This window comes from Euprymna scolopes, chromosome 46, assembly GCF_053919585.1.
Source record: "Euprymna scolopes isolate OS-2025 chromosome 46, ASM5391958v1, whole genome shotgun sequence".
NCBI classification, from domain to species: domain Eukaryota; kingdom Metazoa; phylum Mollusca; class Cephalopoda; order Sepiida; family Sepiolidae; genus Euprymna; species Euprymna scolopes.
The window spans coordinates 165,301,309-165,324,394 of NC_136527.1; the positions used below are offsets into that span (position 1 = coordinate 165,301,309).

General features: G+C 28.4%; 1 long non-coding RNA gene across 1 annotated transcript; it reads left to right on the forward strand.

Annotated features, from left to right (window-relative positions):
* Positions 1-16: 16 nt before the first annotated feature.
* Positions 17-22,209, forward strand: LOC145271000 (uncharacterized). The gene is made up of 3 exons (XR_013865646.1): positions 17-268; positions 1,607-1,691; positions 20,756-22,209. It is a non-coding gene; the product is annotated as an uncharacterized LOC145271000 (long non-coding RNA).
* The last annotated feature ends 877 nt before the right edge of the window (positions 22,210-23,086 follow it).

Consider the following 23,086-nt stretch of genomic DNA (forward strand, 5'->3'; position numbering starts at 1 on the left):
ACGATGACCTAAATTTATTGTTTTTTAGCAGTTGAGTTTCTATTTAAATAATTTCACGTTTAAATCATTTTAAAATCGTGTTTTCCATCTTTTAATTTTGATTCTTTTATATTTTCATATATTTTATTTCTTAATGAATTGGATACACAAAACAAAAGTTGTATCAATTTATAAAAGAAATTATAGCAAATCAATTTTTCTGTTTTGAACACAAAGGAAAACGAATTAATCTTGATTTTTTTTTCGTATTAAATTCCTGGAATGAAAGGTAAGTTTTCCCCCTATATTTTGCACTTTTGAAAAAAACTCAAATTCAATTCAGTAACTTTTTAAAATTTTAAACATTAAGATAAGTTTATTTTATGGCTATCCAATAAAAATATTTGATTCCGTAAATAAAAATTAAAAATAACTCCTAAAAAATCAATATTCGGGTTTGTATTACTGTACACATAGATTCGAAAAAGTTGTCAAAAACATATAACAAATAAATGTTATCAAAGGCAAAATAAGTTACTTTTCTACCTAACTGGATATATTTTTCGTGTTTTTATTCAATGTAACATGTTTATTCAGATCGAAAACCATACAGTGTTTACCGATGTATTGGAACATTCAAGATGGCGTCTGATTCTCTCTTTAACACGGTGAGTGTGGGAAAAGATGTTATAAATAAAAAAAACGGATAAAATACTGGTAAAAACTCGCTCAATATATGTTACCGTGACATAGGTTGACATATATTCGGCGGGTTTTGAATAGTATTTTGTATAGTTTTTTTTTATTTATAACACCCTTTTCCAAACTTACGGTGTTAAAGAGGGTGTGAGACGCCATCTTGAATTTTCGAATACATCGGTAAACACTGTATGTTTTTCGAGCTGAATAAATATGTTACATTGAATAAAAACACAAAACATATATCCAGTTTGGCAGAAAAGTAACTTATCTTGCCTTTGATAACATTTATTTGTTATATATTTGTTTTTTGACAACTTTTTCGAATCTATGTGTACAGTAATACAAACCCCAATATTCTATTTGACATTCAGCTTTTTGTTAAAAATGTGTTAATTTTAGTAAAACTTATGTGAATTATGAGAAAATAATGTTTACCATAAACACAATAATTTATTTCGATTATGGTTTAATTGTTAGACAACTCAACAAACAAAAAAAACTATTTTTTCGTTATTTATTTATTTTTTTACATTTTTTTAATCTTTTTTCTTAACATTTTTAAAAATCTTTTTTTTTTCGTCTACACTTAAATATCATGTCGCTTGAGAATTCCGTTTGATTTTTTATTTGTTTTATTCAATTTTATTCCGTTGATTTTTAAATATCATGTCGTTAGTTATTTCTTTCTTTTTTCATTTTTTTTATTTTTTTCTTAACATTTTTAAAAATCTTTTTTTCCGTCTACACTTAAATATCATGTCGCTTGAGAATTCCGTTTGATTTTTTATTTGTTTTATTCAATTTTATTCCGTTGGTTTTTTTTTTTGTTGTTTTGTTCAATATTCATTTTGTTAGAATGTGAATTAGTTTCTTTTATAGTTTTTATTAAAAAAAATTACGTATACAACAACTTTGTTTTTTCTAGCACAACGATTAAATGGGAAGATGCGTGTATGGTCAACTAAGAAATGCAAGTTCTAAAAGCTGGACGTTTCTTTCTCATCAGTTAAGTAAGTTAATGTTTTAATTAATAAAAAGTTTCTAAATATTTTCTGACGAATAATTCATGGCAATATGAATACACAGATTTTGTTAAATAAAGATAAATATGTTGTTGACGGTAACCTCTATTGTTAAATAAAGATAAATATGTTGTTGACGGTAACCTCTATTGTTAAATAAAGATAAATATGTTGTTGACGGTAACATCTATTGTTAAATAAAGATAAATATGTTGTTGACGGTAACCTCTATTGTTAAATAAAGATAAATATGTTGTTGACGGTAACATCTATTGTTAAATAAAGATAAATATGTTGTTGACGGTAACCTCTATTGTTAAATAAAGATAAATATGTTGTTGACGGTAACCTCTATTGTTAAATAAAGATAAATATGTTGTTGACGGTAACCTCTATTGTTAAATAAAGATAAATATGTTGTTGACGGTAACCTCTATTGTTAAATAAAGATAAATATGTTGTTGACGGTAACCTCTATTGTTAAATAATGATAAATATGTTGTTGACGGTAACCTCTATTGTTAAATAATGATTAATATGTTGTTGACGGTAACCTCTATTGTTAAATAAAGATAAATATGTTGTTGACGGTAACCTCTATTGTTAAATAAAGATAAATATGTTGTTGACGGTAACCTCTATTGTTAAATAAAGATAAATATGTTGTTGACGGTAACCTCTATTGTTAAATAAAGATAAATATGTTGTTGACGGTAACATCTATTGTTAAATAAAGATAAATATGTTGTTGACGGTAACCTCTATTGTTAAATAAAGATAAATATGTTGTTGACGGTAACCTCTATTGTTAAATAAAGATAAATATGTTGTTGACGGTAACCTCTATTGTTAAATAAAGATAAATATGTTGTTGACGGTAACCTCTATTGTTAAATAAAGATAAATATGTTGTTGACGGTAACCTCTATTGTTAAATAATGATAAATATGTTGTTGACGGTAACCTCTATTGTTAAATAATGATTAATATGTTGTTGACGGTAACCTCTATTGTTAAATAAAGATAAATATGTTGTTGACGGTAACCTCTATTGTTAAATAAAGATAAATATGTTGTTGACGGTAACCTCTATTGTTAAATAAAGATAAATATGTTGTTGACGGTAACCTCTATTGTTAAATAAAGATAAATATGTTGTTGACGGTAACCTCTATTGTTAAATAAAGATAAATATGTTGTTGACGGTAACCTCTATTGTTAAATAATGATAAATATGTTGTTGACGGTAACCTCTATTGTTAAATAAAGATAAATATGTTGTTGACGGTAACCTCTATTGTTAAATAATTATAAATATGTTGTTGACGGTAACCTCTATTGTTAAATAATGATAAATATGTTGTTGACGGTAACCTCTATTGTTAAATAATGATAAATATGTTGTTGACGGTAACCTCTATTGTTAAATAAAGATAAATATGTTGTTGACGGTAACCTCTATTGTTAAATAAAGATAAATATGTTGTTGACGGTAACCTCTATTGTTAAATAATGATAAATATGTTGTTGACGGTAACCTCTATTGTTAAATAATGATTAATATGTTGTTGACGGTAACCTCTATTGTTAAATAAAGATAAATATGTTGTTGACGGTAACCTCTATTGTTAAATAAAGATAAATATGTTGTTGACGGTAACCTCTATTGTTAAATAAAGATAAATATGTTGTTGACGGTAACATCTATTGTTAAATAAAGATAAATATGTTGTTGACGGTAACCTCTATTGTTAAATAAAGATAAATATGTTGTTGACGGTAACCTCTATTGTTAAATAAAGATAAATATGTTGTTGACGGTAACCTCTATTGTTAAATAAAGATAAATATGTTGTTGACGGTAACCTCTATTGTTAAATAATGATAAATATGTTGTTGACGGTAACCTCTATTGTTAAATAATGATTAATATGTTGTTGACGGTAACCTCTATTGTTAAATAAAGATAAATATGTTGTTGACGGTAACCTCTATTGTTAAATAAAGATAAATATGTTGTTGACGGTAACCTCTATTGTTAAATAAAGATAAATATGTTGTTGACGGTAACCTCTATTGTTAAATAAAGATAAATATGTTGTTGACGGTAACATCTATTGTTAAATAAAGATAAATATGTTGTTGACGGTAACCTCTATTGTTAAATAAAGATAAATATGTTGTTGACGGTAACCTCTATTGTTAAATAAAGATAAATATGTTGTTGACGGTAACCTCTATTGTTAAATAAAGATAAATATGTTGTTGACGGTAACCTCTATTGTTAAATAAAGATAAATATGTTGTTGACGGTAACCTCTATTGTTAAATAATGATAAATATGTTGTTGACGGTAACCTCTATTGTTAAATAATGATTAATATGTTGTTGACGGTAACCTCTATTGTTAAATAAAGATAAATATGTTGTTGACGGTACCCTCTATTGTTAAATAAAGATAAATATGTTGTTGACGGTAACCTCTATTGTTAAATAAAGATAAATATGTTGTTGACGGTAACCTCTATTGTTAAATAAAGATAAATATGTTGTTGACGGTAACCTCTATTGTTAAATAAAGATAAATATGTTGTTGACGGTAACCTCTATTGTTAAATAATGATAAATATGTTGTTGACGGTAACCTCTATTGTTAAATAAAGATAAATATGTTGTTGACGGTAACCTCTATTGTTAAATAAAGATAAATATGTTGTTGACGGTAACCTCTATTGTTAAATAAAGATAAATATGTTGTTGACGGTAACCTCTATTGTTAAATAATGATAAATATGTTGTTGACGGTAACCTCTATTGTTAAATAAAGATAAATATGTTGTTGACGGTAACCTCTATTGTTAAATAATGATAAATATGTTGTTGACGGTAACCTCTATTGTTAAATAATGATAAATATGTTGTTGACGGTAACCTCTATTGTTAAATAATGATAAATATGTTGTTGACGGTAACCTCTATTGTTAAATAAAGATAAATATGTTGTTGACGGTAACCTCTATTGTTAAATAAAGATAAATATGTTGTTGACGGTAACCTCTATTGTTAAATAATGATAAATATGTTGTTGACGGTAACCTCTATTGTTAAATAATGATTAATATGTTGTTGACGGTAACCTCTATTGTTAAATAAAGATAAATATGTTGTTGACGGTAACCTCTATTGTTAAATAAAGATAAATATGTTGTTGACGGTAACCTCTATTGTTAAATAAAGATATATATGTTGTTGACGGTAACATCTATTGTTAAATAAAGATAAATATGTTGTTGACGGTAACCTCTATTGTTAAATAAAGATAAATATGTTGTTGACGGTAACCTCTATTGTTAAATAAAGATAAATATGTTGTTGACGGTAACCTCTATTGTTAAATAAAGATAAATATGTTGTTGACGGTAACCTCTATTGTTAAATAATGATAAATATGTTGTTGACGGTAACCTCTATTGTTAAATAATGATTAATATGTTGTTGACGGTAACCTCTATTGTTAAATAAAGATAAATATGTTGTTGACGGTAACCTCTATTGTTAAATAAAGATAAATATGTTGTTGACGGTAACCTCTATTGTTAAATAAAGATAAATATGTTGTTGACGGTAACCTCTATTGTTAAATAAAGATAAATATGTTGTTGACGGTAACATCTATTGTTAAATAAAGATAAATATGTTGTTGACGGTAACCTCTATTGTTAAATAAAGATAAATATGTTGTTGACGGTAACCTCTATTGTTAAATAAAGATAAATATGTTGTTGACGGTAACCTCTATTGTTAAATAAAGATAAATATGTTGTTGACTGTAACCTCTATTGTTAAATAAAGATAAATATGTTGTTGACGGTAACCTCTATTGTTAAATAATGATAAATATGTTGTTGACGGTAACCTCTATTGTTAAATAATGATTAATATGTTGTTGACGGTAACCTCTATTGTTAAATAAAGATAAATATGTTGTTGACGGTAACCTCTATTGTTAAATAAAGATAAATATGTTGTTGACGGTAACCTCTATTGTTAAATAAAGATAAATATGTTGTTGACGGTAACCTCTATTGTTAAATAAAGATAAATATGTTGTTGACGGTAACCTGTATTGTTAAATAAAGATAAATATGTTGTTGACGGTAACCTCTATTGTTAAATAATGATAAATATGTTGTTGACGGTAACCTCTATTGTTAAATAAAGATAAATATGTTGTTGACGGTAACCTCTATTGTTAAATAATGATAAATATGTTGTTGACGGTAACCTCTATTGCTAAATAATGATAAATATGTTGTTGACGGTAACCTCTATTGTTAAATAATGATAAATATGTTGTTGACGGTAACCTCTATTGTTAAATAAAGATAAATATGTTGTTGACGGTAACCTCTATTGTTAAATAAAGATAAATATGTTGTTGACGGTAACCTCTATTGTTAAATAATGATAAATATGTTGTTGACGGTAACCTCTATTGTTAAATAAAGATAAATATGTTGTTGACGGTAACCTCTATTGTTAAATAAAGATAAATATGTTGTTGACGGTAACCTCTATTGTTAAATAAAGATAAATATGTTGTTGACGGTAACCTCTATTGTTAAATAAAGATAAATATGTTGTTGACGGTAACCTCTATTGTTAAATAATGATAAATATGTTGTTGACGGTAACCTCTATTGTTAAATAAAGATAAATATGTTGTTGACGGTAACCTCTATTGTTAAATAAAGATAAATATGTTGTTGACGGTAACCTCTATTGTTAAATAAAGATAAATATGTTGTTGACGGTAACCTCTATTGTTAAATAAAGATAAATATGTTGTTGACGGTAACCTCTATTGTTAAATAAAGATAAATATGTTGTTGACGATAACCTCTATTGTTAAATAAAGATAAATATGTTGTTGACGGTAACCTCTATTGTTAAATAAAGATAAATATGTTGTTGACGGTAACCTCTATTGTTAAATAAAGATAAATATGTTGTTGACGGTAACCTCTATTGTTAAATAAAGATAAATATGTTGTTGACGGTAACCTCTATTGTTAAATAATGATAAATATGTTGTTGACGTTAACCTCTATTTTTAAATAAAGATAAATATGTTGTTGACGGTAACCTCTATTGTTAAATAAAGATAAATATGTTGTTGACGTTAACCTTTATTGTTAAATAAAGATTAATATGTTGTTGACGGTAACCTCTATTGTTAAATAAAGATAAATATGTTGTTGACGGTAACCTCTATTGTTAAATAAAGATAAATATGTTGTTGACGGTAACCTCTATTGTTAAATAATGATAAATATGTTGTTGACGTTAACCTCTATTGTTAAATAAAGATAAATATGTTGTTGACGGTAACCTCTATTGTTAAATAAAGATAAATATGTTGTTGACGTTAACCTCTATTGTTAAATAAAGATAAATATGTTGTTGACGGTAACCTCTATTGTTAAATAATGATAAATATGTTGTTGACGGTAACCTCTATTGTTAAATAAAGATAAATATGTTGTTGACGGTAACCTCTATTGTTAAATAAAGATAAATATGTTGTTGACGGTAACCTCTATTGTTAAATAAAGATAAATATGTTGTTGACGGTAACCTCTATTGTTAAATAAAGATAAATATGTTGTTGACGGTAACCTCTATTGTTAAATAATGATAAATATGTTGTTGACGGTAACCTCTATTGTTAAATAAAGATAAATATGTTGTTGACGGTAACCTCTATTGTTAAATAAAGATAAATATGTTGTTGACGGTAACCTCTATTGTTAAATAATGATAAATATGTTGTTGACGGTAACCTCTATTGTTAAATAAAGATAAATATGTTGTTGACGGTAACCTCTATTGTTAAATAAAGATAAATATGTTGTTGACGGTAACCTCTATTGTTAAATAAAGATAAATATGTTGTTGACGGTAACCTCTATTGTTAAATAAAGATAAATATGTTGTTGACGGTAACCTCTATTGTTAAATAAAGATAAATATGTTGTTGACGGTAACCTCTATTGTTAAATAATGATAAATATGTTGTTGACGGTAACCTCTATTGTTAAATAAAGATAAATATGTTGTTGACGGTAACCTCTATTGTTAAATAAAGATAAATATGTTGTTGACGGTAACCTCTATTGTTAAATAAAAATAAATATGTTGTTGACGGTAACCTCTATTGTTAAATAAATATAAATATGTTGTTTACGGTAACCTCTATTGTTAAATAAAGATAAATATGTTGTTGACGGTAACCTCTATTGTTAAATAAAGATAAATATGTTGTTGACGGTAACCTCTATTGTTAAATAATGATAAATATGTTGTTGACGGTAACCTCTATTGTTAAATAAAGATAAATATGTTGTTGACGGTAACCTCTATTGTTAAATAAAGATAAATATGTTGTTGACGGTAACCTCTATTGTTAAATAAAGATAAATATGTTGTTGACGGTAACCTCTATTGTTAAATAAAGATAAATATGTTGTTGACGGTAACCTCTATTGTTAAATAAAGATAAATATGTTGTTGACGGTAACCTCTATTGTTAAATAAAGATAAATATGTTGTTGACGGTAACCTCTATTGTTAAATAAAGATAAATATGTTGTTGACGGTAACCTCTATTGTAAAATAATGATAAATATGTTGTTGACGGTAACCTCTATTGTTAAATAAAGATAAATATGTTGTTGACGGTAACCTCTATTGTTAAATAAAGATAAATATGTTGTTGACGGTAACCTCTATTGTTAAATAAAGATAAATATGTTGTTGACGGTAACCTCTATTGTTAAATAAAGATAAATATGTTGTTGACGGTAACCTCTATTGTTAAATAAAGATAAATATGTTGTTGACGGTAACCTCTATTGTTAAATAAAGATAAATATGTTGTTGACGGTAACCTCTATTGTTAAATAAAGATAAATATGTTGTTGACGGTAACCTCTATTGTTAAATAAAGATAAATATGTTGTTGACGGTAACCTCTATTGTTAAATAATGATAAATATGTTGTTGACGGTAACCTCTATTGTTAAATAAAGATAAATATGTTGTTGACGGTAACCTCTATTGTTAAATAAAGATAAATATGTTGTTGACGGTAACCTCTATTGTTAAATAATGATAAATATGTTGTTGACGGTAACCTCTATTGTTAAATAAAGATAAATATGTTGTTGACGGTAACCTCTATTGTTAAATAATGATAAATATGTTGTTGTCGGTAACCTCTATTGTTAAATAAAAATAAATATGTTGTTGACGGTAACCTCTATTGTTAAATAAAGATAAATATGTTGTTGACGGTAACCTCTATTGTTAAATAATGATAAATATGTTGTTGACGGTAACCTCTATTGTTAAATAAAGATAAATATATTGTTGACGGTAACCTCTATTGTTAAATAAAGATAAATATGTTGTTGACGGTAACCTCTATTGTTAAATAAAGATAAATATGTTGTTGACGGTAACCTCTATTGTTAAATAAAGATAAATATGTTGTTGACGGTAACCTCTATTGTTAAATAATGATAAATATGTTGTTGACGGATACCTCTATTGTTAAATAAAGATAAATATGTTGTTGACGGTAACCTCTATTGTTAAATAAAGATAAATATGTTGTTGACGGTAACCTCTATTGTTAAATAAAGATAAATATGTTGTTGACGGTAACCTCTATTGTTAAATAAAGATAAATATGTTGTTGACGGTAACCTCTATTGTTAAATAAAGATAAATATGTTGTTGACGGTAACCTCTATTGTTAAATCAAGATAAATAGGTTGTTGACGGTAACCTCTATTGTTAAATAAAGATAAATATGTTGTTGACGGTAACCTCTATTGTTAAATAAAGATAAATATGTTGTTGACGGTAACCTCTATTGTTAAATAAAGATAAATATGTTGTTGACGGTAACCTCTATTGTTAAATAAAGATAAATATGTTGTTGACGGTAACCTCTATTGTTAAATAATGATAAATATGTTGTTGACGGTAACCTCTATTGTTAAATAAAGATAAATATGTTGTTGACGGTAACCTCTATTGTTAAATAAAGATAAATATGTTGTTGACGGTAACCTCTATTGTTAAATAAAGATAAATATGTTGTTGACGGTAACCTCTATTGTTAAATAAAGATAAATATGTTGTTGACGGTAACCTCTATTGTTAAATAAAGATAAATATGTTGTTGACGGTAACCTCTATTGTTAAATAATGATAAATATGTTGTTGACGGTAACCTCTATTGTTAAATAAAGATAAATATGTTGTTGACGGTAACCTCTATTGTTAAATAAAGATAAATATGTTGTTGACGGTAACCTCTATTGTTAAATAAAAATAAATATGTTGTTGACGGTAACCTCTATTGTTAAATAAATATAAATATGTTGTTTACGGTAACCTCTATTGTTAAATAAAGATAAATATGTTGTTGACGGTAACCTCTATTGTTAAATAAAGATAAATATGTTGTTGACGGTAACCTCTATTGTTAAATAATGATAAATATGTTGTTGACGGTAACCTCTATTGTTAAATAAAGATAAATATGTTGTTGACGGTAACCTCTATTGTTAAATAAAGATAAATATGTTGTTGACGGTAACCTCTATTGTTAAATAAAGATAAATATGTTGTTGACGGTAACCTCTATTGTTAAATAAAGATAAATATGTTGTTGACGGTAACCTCTATTGTTAAATAAAGATAAATATGTTGTTGACGGTAACCTCTATTGTTAAATAAAGATAAATATGTTGTTGACGGTAACCTCTATTGTTAAATAAAGATAAATATGTTGTTGACGGTAACCTCTATTGTAAAATAATGATAAATATGTTGTTGACGGTAACCTCTATTGTTAAATAAAGATAAATATGTTGTTGACGGTAACCTCTATTGTTAAATAAAGATAAATATGTTGTTGACGGTAACCTCTATTGTTAAATAAAGATAAATATGTTGTTGACGGTAACCTCTATTGTTAAATAAAGATAAATATGTTGTTGACGGTAACCTCTATTGTTAAATAAAGATAAATATGTTGTTGACGGTAACCTCTATTGTTAAATAAAGATAAATATGTTGTTGACGGTAACCTCTATTGTTAAATAAAGATAAATATGTTGTTGACGGTAACCTCTATTGTTAAATAAAGATAAATATGTTGTTGACGGTAACCTCTATTGTTAAATAATGATAAATATGTTGTTGACGGTAACCTCTATTGTTAAATAAAGATAAATATGTTGTTGACGGTAACCTCTATTGTTAAATAAAGATAAATATGTTTTTGACGGTAACCTCTATTGTTAAATAATGATAAATATGTTGTTGACGGTAACCTCTATTGTTAAATAAAGATAAATATGTTGTTGACGGTAACCTCTATTGTTAAATAATGATAAATATGTTGTTGTCGGTAACCTCTATTGTTAAATAAAAATAAATATGTTGTTGACGGTAACCTCTATTGTTAAATAAAGATAAATATGTTGTTGACGGTAACCTCTATTGTTAAATAATGATAAATATGTTGTTGACGGTAACCTCTATTGTTAAATAAAGATAAATATATTGTTGACGGTAACCTCTATTGTTAAATAAAGATAAATATGTTGTTGACGGTAACCTCTATTGTTAAATAAAGATAAATATGTTGTTGACGGTAACCTCTATTGTTAAATAAAGATAAATATGTTGTTGACGGTAACCTCTATTGTTAAATAATGATAAATATGTTGTTGACGGATACCTCTATTGTTAAATAAAGATAAATATGTTGTTGACGGTAACCTCTATTGTTAAATAAAGATAAATATGTTGTTGACGGTAACCTCTATTGTTAAATAAAGATAAATATGTTGTTGACGGTAACCTCTATTGTTAAATAAAGATAAATATGTTGTTGACGGTAACCTCTATTGTTAAATAAAGATAAATATGTTGTTGACGGTAACCTCTATTGTTAAATCAAGATAAATAGGTTGTTGACGGTAACCTCTATTGTTAAATAAAGATAAATATGTTGTTGACGGTAACCTCTATTGTTAAATAAAGATAAATATGTTGTTGACGGTAACCTCTATTGTTAAATAAAGATAAATATGTTGTTGACGGTAACCTCTATTGTTAAATAAAGATAAATATGTTGTTGACGGTAACCTCTATTGTTAAATAAAGATAAATATGTTGTTGACGGTAACCTCTATTGTTAAATAAAGATAAATATGTTGTTGACGGTAACCTCTATTGTTAAATAAAGATAAATATGTTGTTGACGGTAACCTCTATTGTTAAATAATGATAAATATGTTGTTGACGGTAACCTCTATTGTTAAATAAAGATAAATATGTTGTTGACGGTAACCTCTATTGTTAAATAAAGATAAATATGTTGTTGACGGTAACCTCTATTGTTAAATAAAGATAAATATGTTGTTGACGGTAACCTCTATTGTTAAATAAAGATAAATATGTTGTTTACGGTAACCTCTATTGTTAAATAAAGATAAATATGTTGTTGACGGTAACCTCTATTGTTAAATAAAGATAAATATGTTGTTGACGGTAACCTCTATTGTTAAATAAAGATAAATATGTTGTTGACGGTAACCTCTATTGTTAAATAAAGATAAATATGTTGTTGACGGTAACCTCTATTGTTAAATAATGATAAATATGTTGTTGACGGTAACCTCTATTGTTAAATAAAGATAAATATGTTGTTGACGGTAACCTCTATTGTTAAATAAAGATAAATATGTTGTTGACGGTAACCTCTATTGTTAAATAAAGATAAATATGTTGTTGACGGTAACCTCTATTGTTAAATAAAGATAAATATGTTGTTGACGGTAACCTCTATTGTTAAATAAAGATAAATATGTTGTTGACGGTAACCTCTATTGTTAAATAAAGATAAATATGTTGTTGACGGTAACCTCTATTGTTAAATAATGATAAATATGTTGTTGACGGTAACCTCTATTGTTAAATAAAGATAAATATGTTGTTGACGGTAACCTCTATTGTTAAATAAAGATAAATATGTTGTTGACGGTAACCTCTATTGTTAAATAAAGATAAATATGTTGTTGACGGTAACCTCTATTGTTAAATAAAGATAAAAATGTTGTTGACGGTAACCTCTATTGTTAAATAATGATAAATATGTTGTTGACGTTAACCTCTATTGTTAAATAAAGATAAATATGTTGTTGACGGTAACCTCTATTGTTAAATAAAGATAAATATGTTGTTGACGTTAACCTCTATTGTTAAATAAAGATAAATATGTTGTTGACGGTAACCTCTATTGTTAAATAAAGATAAATATGTTGTTGACGGTAACCTCTATTGTTAAATAAAGATAAATATGTTGTTGACGGTAACCTCTATTGTTAAATAATGATAAATATGTTGTTGACGTTAACCTCTATTGTTAAATAAAGATAAATATGTTGTTGACGGTAACCTCTATTGTTAAATAAAGATAAATATGTTGTTGACGTTAACCTCTATTGTTAAATAAAGATAAATATGTTGTTGACGGTAACCTCTATTGTTAAATAAAGATAAATATGTTGTTGACGGTAACCTCTATTGTTAAATAAAGATAAATATGTTGTTGACGGTAACCTCTATTGTTAAATAAAGATAAATATTTTGTTGACGGTAACCTCTATTGTTAAATAAAGATAAATATGTTGTTGACGGTAACCTCTATTGTTAAATAAAGATAAATATGTTGTTGACGGTAACCTCTATTGTTAAATAAAGATAAATATGTTGTTGACGGTAACCTCTATTGTTAAATAATGATAAATATGTTGTTGACGGTAACCTCTATTGTTAAATAAAGATAAATATGTTGTTGACGGTAACCTCTATTGTTAAATAAAGATAAATATGTTGTTGACGGTAACCTCTATTGTTAAATAATGATAAATATGTTGTTGACGGTAACCTCTATTGTTAAATAAAGATAAATATGTTGTTGACGGTAACCTCTATTGTTAAATAAAGATAAATATGTTGTTGACGGTAACCTCTATTGTTAAATAAAGATAAATATGTTGTTGACGGTAACCTCTATTGTTAAATAAAGATAAATATGTTGTTGACGGTAACCTCTATTGTTAAATAAAGATAAATATGTTGTTGACGGTAACCTCTATTGTTAAATAATGATAAATATGTTGTTGACGGTAACCTCTATTGTTAAATAAAGATAAATATGTTGTTGACGGTAACCTCTATTGTTAAATAAAGATAAATATGTTGTTGATGGTAACCTCTATTGTTAAATAAAGATAAATATGTTGTTGACGGTAACCTCTATTGTTAAATAAAGATAAATATGTTGTTGACGGTAACCTCTATTGTTAAATAAAGATAAATATGTTGTTGACGGTAACCTCTATTGTTAAATAAAGATAAATATGTTGTTGACGGTAACCTCTATTGTTAAATAATGATAAATATGTTGTTGACGTTAACCTCTATTGTTAAATAAAGATAAATATGTTGTTGACGGTAACCTCTATTGTTAAATAAAGATAAATATGTTGTTGACGGTAACCTCTATTGTTAAATAAAGATAAATATGTTGTTGACGGTAACCTCTATTGTTAAATAAAGATAAATATGTTGTTGACGGTAACCTCTATTGTTAAATAAAGATAAATATGTTGTTGACGGTAACCTCTATTGTTAAATAAAGATAAATATGTTGTTGACGGTAACCTCTATTGTTAAATAAAGATAAATATGTTGTTGACGGTAACCTCTATTGTTAAATAATGATAAATATGTTGTTGACGGTAACCTCTATTGTTAAATAAAGATAAATATGTTGTTGACGGTAACCTCTATTGTTAAATAAAGATAAATATGTTGTTGACGGTAACCTCTATTGTTAAATAAAGATAAATATGTTGTTGACGGTAACCTCTATTGTTAAATAAAGATAAATATGTTGTTGACGGTAACCTCTATTGTTAAATAAAATAAATATGTTGTTGACGGTAACCTCTATTGTTAAATAAAGATAAATATGTTGTTGACGGTAACCTCTATTGTTAAATAAAGATAAATATGTTGTTGACGGTAACCTCTATTGTTAAATAAAGATAAATATGTTGTTGACGGTAACCTCTATTGTTAAATAATGATAAATATGTTGTTGACGGTAACCTCTATTGTTAAATAAAGATAAATATGTTGTTGACGGTAACCTCTATTGTTAAATAAAGATAAATATGTTGTTGACGGTAACCTCTATTGTTAAATAATGATAAATATGTTGTTGACGGTAACCTCTATTGTTAAATAAAGATAAATATGTTGTTGACGGTAACCTCTATTGTTAAATAAAGATAAATATGTTGTTGACGGTAACCTCTATTGTTAAATAAAGATAAATATGTTGTTGACGGTAACCTCTATTGTTAAATAAAGATAAATATGTTGTTGACGGTAACCTCTATTGTTAAATAAAGATAAATATGTTGTTGAAGCCATTTGCAATATGGCAATCTTTATTGTGAGAAAAATAAGTAAAACTTACCGGGCCAGAGAAGGTTGGTGATCGGAGGAGGATCGGGTTCGTTTTTGATTAAACAAAACCAGTGAACGGTTAAAACTTGTTATATCCGCTGCTGCTGCTGCTGCTCTGATAGAAGTATTTGCATCTGAACGATTTTTACCAACTATTTAAAGGATTGCTTCCATTAGGGCAGGGCGTTTTTTTTTTTATGACGGGTAGGGAATGAAGGACAATCACTAATTACAACAATCAGAAAGTTGCGTGCACAGGAACCGAGAAGGCGAAACTGTTTGTCTGGCAATTTGTTTCTTACTCCACAAGAACAAACAAACAACTCCCTCTCAAATCCTCCTGTTTGGACTGAAGCCACACTTGATGATCTGTTATACTAATTAAAATATGTTATACTAATCAAAAAATGATCTTTTCCCTGTTATACTAATTAAAAAAATGATCTTTTCCCTGTTATAATAATCAAAAATGTTATACTAATTAAAAAATTATATTTTCCCTGTTATACTAATTAAAAATGTTATACTAATTCAAAAATGATCTTTTCCCTGTTATACTAATTAAGAAATGCTATACTATTTTAAAATGGTATACTAATTAAAATATGATCTTTTCACTGTTATACTAATTAAAAAATGAGACCCTATATTTTCTAAACTTTACAACAAATGTCTTGCAGAATCTTGCTTCGCTAATAGTTGGAAAACTATTTCTGTGGTACAAGAATTCTTGTGAAAATACTGACCCTCCCAATTCTTGCTCTACTAGTATCCTTCCACTCATCACTAAAATTTTTGGAACATTATTTAATCAAGCATTAGTCTCCCACTTTGCAAAAGCTAATCTCTCTGATAAACAGTGTGTAAGTTGGCAATGTCGTTTTACTGCAGATAATTTGACATTCATTTCTGAATGCATATTCCATGCACTGGATTAAGTGGACAAAGCAAGGGCTGTGGCTATTGATATCTCCAAGGCCTCAGACAAAGTCGGACACGAAGAACTCCTAATGAAAACTAAATGCTGTGGTATAAGTCGATGTATGCTAAATATAATTAGATCCTTCTTAGCCAATAGGACCATCCAAATTGTCATTGATGTATGTACGTTCAAGCAGCATAACATTAATATGAGAGTGCCTAAGAGGTCGATCCTTGGACCCTACTATTCCTGATATTCGTTTACCATTACAAGAAACCTCCCCAACCATCGATATCCACGATAAATACCACCATACCTGAGATTTTATCCTTCAAATGTCTTGGCTTAACAATCACATGCAATTTGAATTTGAACAAATGCATTGAGGACATTGCAAAGGTTGCTGCAAAGAATGTGGGTTCCCTCTCTCAAGCTAGAAAACTACTAACGCCTCTACAAGGCCACCATAGATGGAGCATTGTTGCTGGTGCATCTACCATTAGTCTCTCCCTCATGGACAATGTCCGTAGAAGAACCACCAATCTAATATATCCCACTTTTTGTCAACTAAGTTCCAACCCCTTTCCCATCGCCGCAATTTCTATGCCTGGTTTACAATATTGTAATGGAATGTAATCTGATGAACTCATACCTCTTGTGTCCCCTCGACGTGCATATGCTCTACAGATTTTTTTAGCAATAAAATCACACATATTCACTGTCGAGCTTTATTCACATTTTAAGAATTCCTTTCCTGCTGCATACTTCCCTGAATGGACTGATATGTAGAATTTTAAATGTAATGTAAACCAACATCCTGTTCATCTTTCTTAAGCAGGGTCCCAAATAGAGGGTGAACATGAGTAAAAAAAAACATATATCCTAATCATCGGTCATATATAGGGAACGTCATTTCAGATATGGAAGTTTACTGTAAATACTCAGTAAGCCGTCCCAGACCAGATGTCAGCCGACCTAGAGGGCAGGTGTGGATGGATATGTTCTAGTCAGCTGTCTCTCAATGAAATACACAGATGCCTGTTGTAAAGTGAGGGATTTCTGAGTGTCAGCCACAATAAAAGCTGACGATATATATATATATATATATATATATATATATATATATATATATATATATATATAATATAAAGATATTATGAAGAAATGTAAAAATAAAAAAGGTATATATATATATATATATATATATATATATATATATATATATATATATATATATATATATACCTTTTTTATTTTTACATTTATCCATAATATCTTTTTTATATACATCGAGGGTATGGATGTATGGTCCAAGCATTTTTTTCATATCAAAGTGTCAGCGGGTTTTGACTGTTAACTTTTCGTGTAATCATTTACACATCTTCAAGAATTTGTGCGAGAGATTTGCTGGTAAATATCGAGAGGATTTATTTAAATAGTAGCTGGTTTGCAAGCAAAGGTGTGGTGGGGGTCAGTGGGTCTGATGACGCTGTTATTGTTGGTGGCTGTAGTGTTAGGGTTAGTATCATGGGGAACGGGAGAGTGCGCCAGTTCTAGGGTCAGTAGCAGGATCAGGTTGGGTGAGAGGAGAGTTATAAAAGGCATTTAAGTATGTTAGTACTATATATATATATATATATATATATATATATATATATATATATATATATATATATATATATAATCAGGTTAAATGTATTCAAGACGAAAGTCGCCTCCAAAACCTGTGGATGGTCTTAACCACTATTCGCACATCAGTTTTTTTTTACATTGGCGTCACCACTTATCAAGGCCGATAGGCCATTCAAGGATAAGGGTTAAAGCGTGTAGAGTAGTCAAAAGGACAATATAGTAATCGATAGTAAGGGAAGTTCGGTAAATTTGTTAACTTAAGTGGAACAGCTCATCAGAAACTTGTTCACGTTGAACTTGAAGACAACCATATTATAGACAACTGGAAAGCAGGAAAACGGAAGACAATTCCACAGGCGTGCAGTTCTAAGAAAGAAACTTTGATCATGAAATCTATGTTTAGGTTTAGGCACAGATTATTGATAATGTTTTCAGCTAGTCTAGTGTTTCTTGTGAAAGTTTGGCGAGGGGGGACCATAGATTAAAGCTCAGTCGAACACTTTCCATGGAAATAACGATAAAGCAGAGACAAACTCGCAATATCTCTTCTGTGAGATAGAGGTTGCAGCGAAGAGAAAAGGACATCTCCCACCATGCCACGAAATCTATTTTGAACCCTATCAAGGCAGGACAAGTCTTTTCTAGCAGCCCCTGTCCATATATGGCAACAGTATTCCATCCTTGGACGTATCTGGCTCTTATATAGATAGAGAATTGCATCAGCAGTGAGATATCTACTGGATCGATAGAAGGATCCGACTATTTTTTTCAACACAGTTGTCCTTTTTGCTTAGCAAAGTATAATGTGCGTTTTATGATGCTGGATGTGTGTGATTTGCTTACTTTTAAAGCGATATGCAGTAGAATTGGCTCAACATTAAATTTTAAATTACTGCCCCATCGTTGTGGTACTCTTGCCAGTTGGTCAGCTTTATTTTCTCCTGTCTTTTCTAGTGCCACATCTACTTTTAGCTTATAATCTCGAAACAAGCCATGAGCTAACTTCATGTCAAAATTGACTTGCTTGTGTAGAGAATTGTGATTTCCCTTTCTAAGCATCTGTTGTCCATCGCTAAATGTAGACTGAACATGTATTGATATGTAGAATCTTCATCTGCCACTGGAACAATGCCAGTTTAACTCATTTTAACATTTAGCATCCAGTTTTACCTATATGCTGTACCTTATTTGCTGGGTGCAAACAGCTCGCCTCCTCACTGACATCATTTAGCCTCTAGCACGTCATGAAGTTATGATTTGTTTGAGAAGTCAGTAGATAAGAATCAGAAAGTCTATACGGTGTATCTAGTCATAAAAATGTTTTGTCACTATAAATAGAACTGCTTTGTAGATAGTTTTGAAGACTCTGATTTCTTGATAATATATGGAAGACTTCATATATTTTCATGAAGTCATAAAACCTACAGGGATTTCTTTTTTTTCTTTTTGGTGATGCCTAATCATGTGTTTGATGATTCTTGCATCAGGCATTTAATTTTACTTGAGGATTAGTTGAAGGCTTTTTAATAACCAGCGCTTCAAGGAAAAACACTTGTCTGAAAAACCATTAAAACCAGAGATGTTTTTGCTGCTGTAGCTGCTGCTGATTTACTCGTTGCTGCATCTAATGAAAAAGCCAAGGTACTTCTAGAGTCTTGTTGAACAGTGCAAATGTTTTTAGACGAACAATAAAAATTACACCAGTCTAAGCCAACACTCAAACAAGTTGTTTCAGTGAAACAGAATGCAGCTGTACATCTGTTGACAGAAATAAAATATGTAAAATAATTTACCTAAGAATCAAAATAAATGGTGATGACAGTTCTTCTGAAATTGCAAAAACCAATGCAGTGTGTAGACGATTGTTTAGATTTTTATATAATTCAGAAACATTGACATCATACTAATAGCACATTTCCAAGCTAAATATCTTCTACAAATTTTGCCGGTGGAGAATGTGTGCTCATTCAATCTGTTACAAGGTTGCAGACATGGATTTATTTTCAAATATAAGATTACAGGGATTGATAACTTTCCCATGCCATCGCAGGTTTGCTGGTCATCGTATATATTGAGAATGAATGATGACAGAATTAGAAAAAAAAACTGATGTTTGGTGAAATTGATATCGAAGTACAGAGTGTTATGAGATATTTTTTTAAAGATTAATTGAAACGTAACATGTCGGTAAATATATATCCGGGAAACTTTCAGGCAACAGACTGCATATCTGTTAAAGTGTCAAACTAGAGATACAAATGAAAAAAATTCTCACCTGCAAAGTCTTAGAGAAAATAAACAAAAACGGCAATATACAACTCCAAATAAGCACGTGCGTTACAATGCAAATCCCAAGGAGAATTAAAGTGCAAGAATGAGAGTTAATTTTAGACATATATATATATATATATATATATATATATATATATATATATATATATATATTCAGTATATATATATATATATATATATATATATATATATATATATATATATTTGTGGCATATCCTAAGAAACACATGTATCGAAAATAGAATATATATATATATATATATATATATATATATATATATATATATATTTGTCCCGATTATAGCTTCTTCGATTAATTTTAACAAAATGTCATTCTTAAAGATCAGACGGAACCAGTAATTGTCACTAAGTGCTTACTCCATACTCCCTAAAACTCACAAATTCAAATATACTAAGTATCCCAAATATAAATTATATTTTCATTATATTCAAATATTTTTAACATAGTCAGATAGATCATTGCAAAATATATAATCTTCCAAAGTTATTTTACAGTATGGACAACTAAACTGAACGATGATACTACTAATAATTAATTTCATTTATTTTTTATTCACAGGTGTTCCTGCTTGAAAACCTTTATTGAATGTTAATGGATCATCATTTTCTTTAAAGATCTTTCTTTAGATATGTAGAAAATAATAGAACCATCTGGATACTATTTTTTAACTGTATATATCCGGATATTATTATTTAACAGATTTTCTGAAATAGTTGAGAAACTGGAGTTACACAATGAGGACAAACAAAATTCTGATATTTATATTGGAAAAAATCAAAGTTAGTGAACGATATGAAAATACACAATGAACACAATTATTGTAAACTCTATGGATATTTTTGTTCTAAAAAATACATTAATGGCACATGTAAGAACTCACACCAGCGAAAAGCCACATTCTTGTGAAGTGTGTGGCTTTTCTTGTTCAAAAAAATCAACATTAGATCAACATATGAGAACTCACACTGGAGAAAAGCCATATTCTTGTGAAGTGTGTGGATATTCTTTTTCGCACAAATCAACGTTAGTGACACATATGAGAACTCACACTGGGGAAAAGCCATATTCTTGTGGACAATGTAAATATTCTTGTTCACGAAAATCAGCGTTAGTGTCACATGTGAAAATTCACTCTGGGGAAAAGCAACATTGTTGTGAACTGTGTGGATATTCTTGTTCTCAAAAATCCAATTTAATAAGACATATGAAATCTCATACTGGGGAAAAGCCACATTATTGTGAAGTGTGTGGATATTTGTGTTCTCAAAAAACCACGTTAGATCAACATATTAGAACTCACACTGGAGAAAAACCATATTCTTGTGAAGTGTGTGGATATTCTTGTGCTCAAGCATCAAGATTAGTGAGACATAGAAGAACTCATACTGGGGAAAAGTCACATTCTTGTGAAGTGTGTGGATATTCTTGTATTGAAGCATCAGCATTAGTGAGACACATCAGAACTCACACAGGGGAAAGGCCATATTCTTGTGACGTGTGTGGATATTCTTATCCTCGAAAATCACATGTACGTACTCACATGAAAAAAATACACAATAAATAAAAGCAAAACCCATGCATTACAATGTTCTACAAACTCCCATTATGAAAAGTTCCAAAAGGTATTATATTTAAAGGTTACATAGGTCAAAGGTATCATAGCTCAAAGGTTACATAGGTTACATAGGTCAAAGGCTCAAAGGATCACTGTTTAGATCGGAAAGGGTATATCTCACAAGAATTATTTAATGATGGCAAATCGTTGACAGTTAAACAAACTACATTTGTTGTTGGAGCAAATAGGAAAATTTATAGGAAATATATAAACAATCTTTGGAAGGCCAAACTGTTATGAATAAAAAAAAACTAATAGAAGCTATGGAACGGGCAAGGTATTCTTATTAAGTCTTCTTATATTTTGATCGTAATATAAGAAAAAAACATTCTTACGAAATGTGGGAATATATTTGTTTCAGAAACAAAGTTTAGTAAAAAATACACAAAAAAATAAATGCTATGTTTTTGCAAACCACTCGCCTTATGAAAAAATCAAATTTATAGACCTAATTAGTTGATCGCTATTGCTATAATGGTTAGAAAATCGCAATGAAATAAATAATTGTTCATTAACAGCTGAAAAAATACAATTAACGCCATTTGTAGGAGCAAATATTTGTTTTTAGAAAATTTGAAAAGAGTATTCCGTGTTCAAACATGTATTGATAAATATCCCAGAACACTACTTTTATAATATATTAGAAAGAATATATATCAATATAGGGGGTAATAAAGGGTTGTTTAATAACAGTATAGTGAACGAAAGCCAAACTGTTGTGAAACCACTAACGGCAGTTATGAAATTATCTCATAAACTCATCTGGTATTTTGAAAACAAATCTCAAAAAGGTAACCACTTGATGCATTCAAACTGATGTAATATAAAATATAAAGAAGGAGCTCAGGATATAACAGCAACAGATAAAATAATAATAACTAATTTACAAAAACAATATTTTCACACATTATTCCAATGTTCATATTATTTGTAATAAATGCGCAATGAAAATAATTAATTTACAAAAACAATATTTGTGTTGTGAAAATAACTAATTTACAAAAACAATATTGTCACACATTATTTCAATGTTCATATTCTTTGTAATAAATGTGTTGTGAAAATAACTAATTTACAAAAACAATATTTTACACATTTCAATTTTCATGTTTTTGTAATAAATGTGTTGTGAAAACAATTAATTTACGAAAAAAATATTTTTACACATTATTTCAATGTTTATATTATTTGTAATAAATGTGTTGTGAAAATAACTAATTCACAAAAACAATATTTTTACACAATATTTCAATGTTTATATTCTTTGTAATAAA